Source organism: Meriones unguiculatus, chromosome 16 (genome assembly GCF_030254825.1).
Source record: "Meriones unguiculatus strain TT.TT164.6M chromosome 16, Bangor_MerUng_6.1, whole genome shotgun sequence".
NCBI classification, from domain to species: domain Eukaryota; kingdom Metazoa; phylum Chordata; class Mammalia; order Rodentia; family Muridae; genus Meriones; species Meriones unguiculatus.
The window spans coordinates 2,486,521-2,496,178 of record NC_083363.1 but is presented as its reverse complement, the minus strand read 5'-3'; the positions used below and the strand labels follow the sequence as shown (position 1 = coordinate 2,496,178).

Here is a 9,658-nt window from a genome sequence, read left to right as displayed (position 1 = left end):
GGACAGAATCTGGCCCCATCAGGGCTCCGGCTTCAGACTGTTAGAAGGCTGCCCCTACCGCAGAAAGCAGTGGGCAGTCTTGGTCCCCGGAGGGCTCTCCTGCACAGGCTGCGGGTAGAGTAGTCTTGACTGACCATCCCATCCTGAGGATGGGTACTTTCTCTCCTTACAAGTTTGCACCCTTAGAGCCTCTCACTGGCCTGAACTGTGTGTCCTGGAGGCCGTAAGAGTCTCTGACACTGTCCCTCCATTCTGATTATGGGGAATTCAACATCGCATCTGAGAGATCACCAGATTTGCTCCCTTAGAGCATCCTTTAAATCTGGAGGACTTACAGTCTCCCAAAAGAAAGGCTATCATTTGTCTTCCTCCTTTCTCCCCCGATAGCCGCTATTAGACAACTCTCAACAAAAAAAGCCAACTCTCAGAATGACCCATCAGGAAAAAGCACAGGAGGACAAAAGGCAGGACTCAAATAAAAACGATTCATAAAATTGTCTAGTAGCTGAATTAACTGACTTTAAAAAAAAAAAAGCAATGCTCTTAAACAAAGCAATTGATTTAAATAAACAAAAGTTATTCCTCTTCCCTCTTTACGCCCCTTACAAGTTTTCACAGACCTCAGAGAACAAAGACCCTGACTTCTCATTGGCCAACAAAAAACATCCGAAAAAAACAAGGCTTCTGCCCCATTTTTGCCTTGGCAACAATCTATGGCTTCTTGTTGGGCACCAAATGTAGTACTTCTCCTTCCTGAGGGATGCTTGGCAGCAGCCCACGAAGTCAGGAGAGGATGGAGACAGGAAGCATGCCTGGAATGGCTGTACAGGGATCTCACACCCCCAGAACAGCTGATGGCTAGTTCAACTTTACTTCCATAGAACAAAGAACATATACCCCTAGAGGAGTGGTCAGGAGGCTCCAAGAATAAGTGTACATAATTGGCTGAGTCCAGGCTCTTCAAGGAGGCCTGATTTGCATAATACACCACACCCCAATCATGAGAGCAGACTGTCAGTGCTTGATTAACATATAGATAAGTGCAGGGAGGGGAGAGCCAGCAGGGAGCTGTGTCAGAGGCCATATATCAAGTGTGGCTGTGGGAGTCTATCTCTAAAGGCACTCTCCAGGTGAAGTCAGGCAGAGGGCAGGGGACCCCGCCGAGGGGAGGGAGTTCTGCCTGTGGTGCCAAGCTCTGAATGGCTATCCAGTCCAGTCAGGATCTGCAACCTCATCCAGCAGGGTACCTCCAACAGTGTCTCATGCTAGACCCAACCCGGGAGAGGTTCCTCTTCAGCTCCCATGTGCCCTGTGAAAGGCTCCCCTGAAGTTATGTCACACACAGTTGGTCCTGGGGACCCTGAGTCCAAAGTGGCTTCTAGGGTCATCACATCTGTCCTCCTGCAGCGACAGGCTCTTGTCCCTGAGGTGCACATCAAAAGTCCACAAGATGGTGGCGTGTGTGTGGTTCCCGAAGCCCCGGGTGCAGTGCAGAGACTCCAGAGGGGAAAATCTCCCAGCATCCTCTGAGACCCACACTGAAGATGCTGAAGGGCAGCTCAGCACGGAGACCTCGCTGGTGGTGATAGTCAGCTCTTTGGGGAATGTGACCTGCTCTGTCTTCAATCCCACCCTGGGCCAGGAGAAGGCCATGGCCACGGTCATCCCAGGTGAGAGCTGTCCCTCACTCCTGGGGAGTGGATGGCCTTCCTGGAGTGTGCTGTCCTGCCTCTCCTCAGGTTTGCTCATCGCTGCTCTCTGCCTGGGCCACAGAGCCCTTCTTCCTTCAGGACTCGCTGCGGATGGCAGCTTCTGTTGTGAGCCTGGCCATGTTGGCACTTGTAGTCTTAGGGACAAGCTATTATCTCAAAAGGATGCATTCTGCAAGGCTGCAGGTGCAGCAGGAACGACAGAATCTTCAGCGTGAGAAGGAGGAGATCCAGAAGGACTCCTAGAGGCTGCGCTGAAGACCACCAGTAAGTCACGATGGCGGGGAAGGTCAGGACTAGCAATAAAGCATGACAGCAGTGAAGGACAGGGTCCACCAGTAAGACTCGACTGTGGCAAAGGACAGGACCTTAGTCTCCAGGAGGACCTGGTGCTCTGGGATCAGAGTAGGTGGCCAGGAAGGCCTGGAGAGGATGGCTGGAGTCTGCTGGTCAGGTGGTCTCTAGCTTAGACTAATAGGAAGACAATATGTGTTTTTTTTCCCTCCCTCAGGCACGCACATCCCTCTTCTCACTGTTTTCCAGGCACACTCCAGGCAGAGCTTGGTGAGTCAGGCTTTTCCTTCTGAGCCCCCTGTTCCCCTCCATAGTCAAGCAGCTCCCTTGACTTCTGTGTGTCACTTTTCAGATTGGAGGAAGTGTGCTTACAGGGGCGGTGAGTGACCTTCCCAATGTCCCATGGTTCCTTCTGGCACATGGGGCCATGTGTGACCTCTCCTTGATTCTAGGCAGAGTGGGAATCCTTTTGGGGACAGCAGTAGAAGGTTCTGGGAGGGTCTGTGGGCTCCTTCAGATCTCTGCCCAGAGCTGGAAGACATGTGATTCCTGCATGTGCCCTGTGTCCTAATCCATCCAGTTCCTGACCCCTTTATTGCTGACTCTTTGGGCTCCAGCAGCTCTAGACTGTTGTCCACACCCGGGAGCAAACAGCAGCCTCAACATTTCCTTAAAGAAGGTGTCTCTGTTAGGTTTCTCTTGCTGTGATGTACACCATGACTAAATGCATCTTGGGGAGAAAGGGTTCACTTGTCTTGTACATTTTCACATCACAGTCCATCACTGAGGAATCCTGGGTGGGAACTCAAGGTGGGAACCTGGAGCAGGAGCTGAAGCAGAGACCACAGGGGAGGCTGCTTCCTTGCTTGCTGCCTGTGGCTTGTTCAGCCTGCTTGCTGATACACTCTAGGACCCCCTGCCCAGGGGTGGCATGGCTCCTTCTATATCAGTCAATCAGTCAATCAATCAATCAGTCAATCAATTAATCAATTTGTCAGTCAATCAATGAGGAAAATGCCTCACAACTTTGCCTACAGCCTGATCATAAGAGGAAATTTTCTCACTTGAGGCTCCCTCCTCTCAGCTGACTCTAGCTTTTTCTCAAATTGACAAAATCCTAACCAGCCCAAGAGGTTTATACATAAACAAAGGTCACAGATCCAGGAGTCAGTCCTGTCCCCATTCCTCAGTCATCCTCCAGGGAGTCTGTTCCGGGAGGTCCTGAGGAGGTTTATCAAGTGGGAGGGGAGGGTGAGCTGGGTGCCCCTGGCATGGTGGTGCCTGGCTGTAGAGATATTTCCTCTGAGGAATGCCGGGTTCTTCTGCCAAGAACTCACTTCACGCCCACATTTAAACACAGTGTCCTTTTCAGCACACCTCCAAATGTATCTTTTCAACTAATCCAGATGTAATGGTTTCTTACAGTTGTAGAATAACTTCATTTTATTCTCTAAGATATTTTCTCACAGAGAAAATTTTGCTTGTTAACAGTGAAGCTGAGCGATTACAGAATACCACTACTTTTATTATTATTTTACTTTTTGGGTTTTGAAGTAGAGGCAGCTATGTGAATGCTAAAAGCCACACAGAATCGGGGTGATGGGGGAACTTAGCCTACAATGCCATCTTTGTCACCTGTGGTCCAGGGAATTTCCCATAACCCCCTGCTACCTCCGCATCTTGCAGGGGCTAGCTCCTCTGTCCCTCTAGGTATGGGCTCCCCTCTAGAGGGGAGGGAGGGCAGGGTTGGTAGACTGTGGGTGGGGCGACTCTGACTGCATCCTCAGCAGACTGTGCTCCTTTCCAGCCTGGAGGAAGACCCAGCGGTGTGCAGGTGCGTGACTATGGTCAACTGCCATCGTCTGGGCAGAACCTGTGTCCTAGCGTTCCCACAGCTGTGATGAAGCACCTCGCCCTAAGCTACTCAAGGAGCAAAGGGTTTGACTCACACTTCCAGTCCATCGTGTCAGCAAGTCAAGGCAGGAACTCAAACAGGCGGCGCTCTGGAGGCAGGAGGTGACACAGAGGCCATGGAGGAGTGCTGCTTACCAGATTGCCCCCGTGGCTCTTGCTCAGTGTCTTTTCTCTTATGCATAGGACCACCTGCCGAGGGATGACAGCACCCACAGTGGGCTGAGTTCTCCCACATCAACCATCAATCCCGGAAAGGCCCCACGCGCCAATCCTATGGAAGCGTGTTCTCGATTCAGAGTGCCTCCTCCCAGATGACCCTACCTGTGTCAAGCTGACATAAACGCCCACACAGCATAGCTGTTGTCTTCTTGAGTGTCAGGAGCTGTGGCTACCAAAGGACCCCTGCACAAGCCTGGGCCCATTAGTTTCCTGTCACAGATGTGGGCTGGGCTCATGAGGCCCCTCTCCCATGGACTATCAGAGAAGTACTGTTTAGGAGAGAAGAGAGCCACAGGGTACTCTCTATGGCTTCCTAAGCTTGTGTGTGTGTGTGTGTGTGTGTGTGAAGTGGGAATTGTGTCCTCAGAAAATGTTTTCTGGGGTCATCTGCTGAGCAGAGGGTGCAGTGTCTGAAGCCCCTCATGTGACCTGTTCTTCTCTTGTAGACTGGCGCAAGGAGTTCTTCCCGGCCTGTGAGTGACTGTGCTCCTTAGGGACGTCCCTCCTGCCCTTTCCACTGCTCTGCTCTCTCCTTTGGTTCCCTGTGGTGACCCAGGTGGTGACAGTGTTAGGTGGCAGAGGGACAGTCACTAAGCTGGGTCTGGTTCTCAAGGACCCTGTGACCTTGTAGCCCTTAACCAGCCTTTTGGTCATTTCCCCTGCTTGCAAGCCATGGGCTGGAGCCACAAGGCTCTTACATGAGGGACATATCCCCCTAGAGGGAGCTAAGGGGCTTTGAGGTGGAGGTGGGGGCAGCTGTGGCCTTGTTTAGGGCCTGGACAGGACCTCCCATGACTGGCAACTCTCCCTGCAGGGCCTGTCACTCTGGATCCAGACGCTGCCCACCCCATCCTTGCTGTCTCCCAGGACAGGATGAGTGTGGCCCTGAAGGACCCCACTCCATGCTTGGACGGCCTCTCTGTGTGTTAGGCAGGGAAGGCATCTCCTCTGGGAGACATTACTGGGAGGTGGAGATACAGAATGGAGACAGGAGCAGGTGGACTCTCGGGGTCTGTAGGGGAGGTGTGGAGGAAAGGCTCTGAGAGTCCAGAGAAGGGGTCTGGACTGTGGGTTGGTCTAGTAGTGGACGCTGGGCCTACATTGACACTGGGAGGGCTTCATTGTCCATTCGGGAAGCTCCCCAGAGTGTGGGGTGTTTGTGGACTACAGCGAGGGTGACATCTCCTTCTACAACATGAGTGACATGTCCCCATTTTCTCCTTCCATGAAGCTTCCTTCTTGGGGACTCTTTTTCCATACTTCAGGATTAAGTCTGGAAATGTTTCAATGACACTCAGCTCCATGGCAATTGTGTCTAAGGGGAATTATGGCGAAGAGGGTGACGAGAGGATGGAAGAGAGAGAAGGGGGGAAGGGAGTACAAGAAAGAGTGGAAGAAAGAGAGGAAAGAGGCTATTTTTGTTTCCCTTTGAAGGAGTCTCTGTGTCCCCCAGGGCAGGGCCTGGGTCCAGGCTCTTGTGTTGTGGACTGTCTCCCAGGGAAAGAACCTCCTTTCCTCCATCATCCTGGTGACACCTTGTTTCCACAGTTGTCACTGCCTCTAAGCTGTCAGTGGGAGTCCTTATGTGACTGCAGAAGCCACAGGCCAGAACCCCTGAGTCCTGGAAGGGCCTGGAGCCTTGACCCAGCGCTCTTCAGTGTGACCCTGAGGCTGTGAGAACAGTGAGTTCTTGCTTTGTGTTCATGCAGCAGCGGATTTTCCCTGACTAGGGTTTCAGCTGGCTTGAACTCTGGAAGGAACTTTCCTTTTTGTGTTAAATGGCATTTCATTGGGTTTTCATATCATTTGTTATGAAACAGATGGAGGGCTGAATGGACATTGTTTTAGTTTGTCCATCTGACCACGGGCACTTAGCTCTATTCTGTGTCTTGGCTCTTGTGACCATTGCTGTGGTGAATATGGGGGATCAGATGAATCTTTGCACATAAATTCCTGTGAATTTGTTCCCGGTAGTGGGGTTGCCAGATGATGGAAACTTATTCTAAGTGGACCTTCTCAGTGGACAATACCTGCTCTTCAAACCTCCTGGAACCAGCCTAGTCAATATATCATTTTTGTCAATGATTTTTTATGTAAGTTGCTTGATTTCTATATTTGAGTCTCTCACTCAACTACAGATAACTATAATAATTAATTCATATTTTCCAAGGGTTGATATCATATATTTTAACTTTTTATTTTTCAGTTACCTATCATTTATCTACCATCTATCTATCATTATCTATGTATGTATCTATCATAATCTATCATCTATCTATCTATTTATCTATCACTTATCTACCAATCATCTATTATCTAACTTTCTATCATGTATCTTTCTATCATCTAGCTATCATCTATCTCTATGTATTGTCTATCTATTATCTATCTATCTATGTATCATCTATCTATGTATCTTTTATGACAGAATCTCATGTAACCCAGGTTGGCTTGGAACTGGCTTTGTAGTCAGTTGTGGAATTTTGAATGAAGACGTTCCCCATAAACCTAGATGTTTTAGTTCTTGGTCCCCAGTTGATTGGTGTTTGGGATTTCGGTAGGTTTGGGGTGTGTGTCCTTGATGAAGTGTGTCACTGGGGTGTGCTTTCAAGATTCAAAACTGTGCATCACTCCCAGCTTGTCTTCTCTGCCCCCTGCTTGTGGTTCAGGAAGAGGCTCTCGGCTTCCAGCTCCAGCCACCGTGATTCTGCTCTGTCATCATGGACTCTTGCCCCTCTGGGACAGTTGTTATAGAACAAGATGGTGCAGGTGTTTCTCCGTCTTGCATTTTTGCTGAGGCAATTTCAAGTTTTCCCATGGAAAACCATTCAACAGTGTTCTAGGAACTTGATGCCACAATGCCCCAGCTAACTTATATTAGGGTTGGTTAAATTATCTGAATGTGCAGAACCCCTTTAGGATTGGTCCTCACAGAGTCATGTGTTTGAGTGCTTGGCCCCTGAGGAGTGGCACTGTTAGGAGGTGTGGCCTTGTTGGAGTAGGTGTGGCCTTGTTGGAGGAAGTTTGTCACTGTGGGAGGAGCTTTGAGCTCTCCTATATGCTCAAGCTATGCCCAAGCTATGCCCAGTGTAGCAGAAAGTCTTCCTCTACTTCCTGTGGATCATGATGTAGAACTCTCTAAGCACAACTTTGACCCCAGACCTCAGAAGGCAGGGGCAGGCAGATCTCTGTGAGTTCAAGGCCAGCCTGGTCTACAGAGTGAGTTCCAGGACAACCAGAGCTGGACAGAGAAGCCCTGTCTCAAACAAAACAAAAACGTTGCAGGATATGTGATTTCCTTGTGAATCCCCAAATTGTGAACCTTAATGCCCTGTTTCTTGTTTCTTATCCCACACCTTTAAGCCAAGATCTTTCTGCTTCTTGTAAACAGGTGATTGTGGTGTGGCTTACTCAGCCCTAGCACAAACCTATAATCTGAGAATTCTCTGTACACAGGATCTAATAAAGTAAACCCTAGGTCAAGAGGCAGAGCAAGAAACCAGCTGACAGGAATTAAAGGGTAGGAGGGACTTTGAGTTGAGGGGTATTTTAGACAGCGTGGAGAGGAAGGGGCTTTGGGGGCTTTTAGCTCTATAGCTTGGGCTTTAGCTCTCTGGCTTTTGAGCTGGCTCTTTGGGATTTTAGCTCAGGCCTTAGGTTTTTTGGCCTTTTTCTCTGGGCTGTCAAGTGAGCTGGTGAGACTTTTGATTTTTTTTTTTTTTTTTTTTCCTATCTGGACCTGAGCTGAGAAGGAAGGTCAGGTGGGTGCTTTCTCTGCCTCTCTGAGCTAGCAGATTTTCACCCCAGCATGTGGCTTCTGAGTTTTTATTGGTAAAATAGAATGGTTGGGGTTTTCATTTTTTAACACAACACAACACAACACAAAAGCTGTAGATTTCTGGGCTCCTCCAGCACCATGTCTGCCTGCATGCTGCCGTGATTCCTGCGATAATGATAATGGACTAAACCTCTGAAACTGTAATGCAGCCCAGATTAAATGTTTCCTTTTATCAGAGTTGCCATGATCACCGTGTCTCTTCACAGCAATTAACCCTAACTAAGACACCCTTCCTACTGACCTTAGTTCTGTAAACTGCTTGCTTCTGCAATGCTCCCCTGCAGCTTCCGGGTGAGAGTCAGGACAAGTTTTCATCCACAAGCACCACACTCTGCACTCTTGGGGCTTCATCTGGGTCCCCGAGTACCTGAGTGTAGTCCCAGCCAGCTGGAATAAAGACATTGAATTGCGTATAAAGTGCATTGGAGTGGTCATTTCTGTTAGGCTCCCTGTCACACAGTAAGCCCCAAGGATCTCCTTCTGTAAACTGCTTTGTTCATGGTTTTGTTTTTGTTTTTGCATAGCAATAAAGAGTAATAAATATAGAAGTTTGTATTAGTATTATGGGGTTTGTTTTGTTCATAAATTAATGAGTGTTTGTCTTTGCTAGTTTTAATGTCAACCTGACACGAATTGGAGGCATTTTGGAAGAGGGAAAGACCCTCAACTGAGAAAATGCCCCCATCAGTTTGGCCTGTAGGAACACCTGTTGGGAATTTTCTTAATGAGTGATTGATGTGAGGCCCCAGACTATTGTGGGGGTGTCACCCCTGGACTGCCGGTCATGGGTGCTGTAAGAAAACAGGCTGAGCAGCCATGGAGCCAGCCAGGAAGCAGCACCTCTGCCTGGCCTCTGCATCAGCTCCTGCCTCCAGGTTCCTGCCCTGCTTGAGTTCCTGTCCTGACTTCCTTGATGCTCTGCTGTGCTATAGGAGTGTCACTGAAATTAACCCTTTCCTCCCCACACTTCTTATGGTCATAGTGTTTCATCACAGCAGAGAAGCCCTGATTGGGACAGAGAGCATGTTGCTTCTTCTTGGAAATGTGTTGTAGAGTCCAGAAATTAGGTCCTGAGGACACAGCTCCATGGTAGAGGATGTGACCCACAAGTGTGAGGCCCTGGGTGCAATCCTCCACATTTAAAACAAAACCAACAACAACCAAGAGCAGACAGCATTCATCAAGTTAAAGAATTTCTCTTTTATTATATTCTGAATTTATTGTTAATTGTATCTTCAAGTGAGAGATTAAAAATTATGAGCCAAATTGAATTTGAGTGATTTTATGTGGTCTGTGATGCTATATTTATGTTTAATGTAAAATGTCAAATAACATTTTATGCTATGTGAACATGATGAAATTAAAACCTCAGTATCCAAAAATAAAATTTTATTGGAACACAGTGCTGTTTATTCATAAAGTCTGTATGGCTGCTTTGGCACCAAGACAGAACTGAGCATTTGCAATAGAATATAAGTTGACAAGAAAGTGTATTTGTTCCACTACAGGGAAATGTACTGGACTTTACAATGTAAGGATTTTGTTCTTTGTTCTACTGACCCTTTTTAAAGTAGAAGAGGGCGCTGTGGGAAGGCTGGTTGTATAGTGTAAGGATTTGGGCAACATCTGGACCCCAGGGTCTCCTTGTTCAGGTGCTCAGGCTGACCCACATTCTTCCAGGCTT

At 48.4% G+C, this 9,658-nt stretch overlaps 1 pseudogene; it reads left to right on the top strand.

Annotated features, from left to right (window-relative positions):
* Window positions 1-1,008: 1,008 nt before the first annotated feature.
* On the top strand, window positions 1,009-9,334 carry LOC132646036 (butyrophilin subfamily 1 member A1-like; annotated as a pseudogene).
* Window positions 9,335-9,658: the final 324 nt, after the last annotated feature.